Raw genomic sequence first — 1,033 nt, forward strand, 5'->3', positions numbered from 1 at the left:
ATCTGCCGGCGACAATAATTATCCGGCAAAAGAAGGAGTTTATCTTCTTACGAATGCAAGAAAAATCTTGTGCTTATTCGTTGGCGATAGTAAATAGCCGGCGATAAAAGGAGTGTGTATCTCCTTTTTTGATCTTTGATTAGAGATCGATCCAGAAAGTGGCCAGGAGCAACGAAAGGTAGGTCCAACTGGCTCGAAGAATGGATTTGCTACGCAAAATAGACGCGTGAGTAGGGCGCGCGAGTAGGACGCGTGAGTAGGGCGCGCGAGTAGGACGCGTGAGTAGGGCGCGCGAGTAGGACGCGTGAGTAGGGCGCGCGAGTAGGACACGCGATTAGGGCGCGCGAGTAGGACGCGTGAGTAGGGCGCGCGAGTAGGACGCGTGAGTAGGGCACGCGATTAGTGCACGCAGTTAGGGCACGTGATCAGGGATATGTTCTCCAAATCTCCCCTGATTGAATTAGCAAATAGAATTGTTAGGGCTATAGGGACCATCAAGGAAAAACTTAAAAATTAAATTAAAACAATAAAAATGTTATAACAAAAAAAAATATGTATTATGCAACTTATAATATAAATATGTATAAGTCCAAGTGTGTGTTATGCTTTCAGTATTAAATTATTTTCATTATAGAATATTTGTATATATTTAATATTGATTATAAAGTAAATATATTTATTTGATACTGATAGCGCATCATCAATTTGTAAATTGTACTTACTATTATAATTGTACTTTAATTATAATCTAATATTGTAATTATAATTGTATTATAATTGTATCATATAAAATTATTATAATTTTATTATAATTATGTTAAGTTATATAAAATATGTATTCTTTTGTAAATTACACGAAAAATTACCAAAAGAACACGTATAATGACAATATATAGAAATTAGTTCAATTAAATATAAAGTATGTATTGTAAAAATATTTTCACACATAAATTTAACTGTGTGTGTTTTTATACCAAAGAGTCGTTGATAAAATTGGGAAATTTTATATATATTATATATATATTTTAAACTT

This window comes from Formica exsecta, unplaced genomic scaffold (assembly GCF_003651465.1).
Source record: "Formica exsecta isolate Colony F162 unplaced genomic scaffold, ASM365146v1 scaffold218, whole genome shotgun sequence".
Taxonomy (NCBI): domain Eukaryota; kingdom Metazoa; phylum Arthropoda; class Insecta; order Hymenoptera; family Formicidae; genus Formica; species Formica exsecta.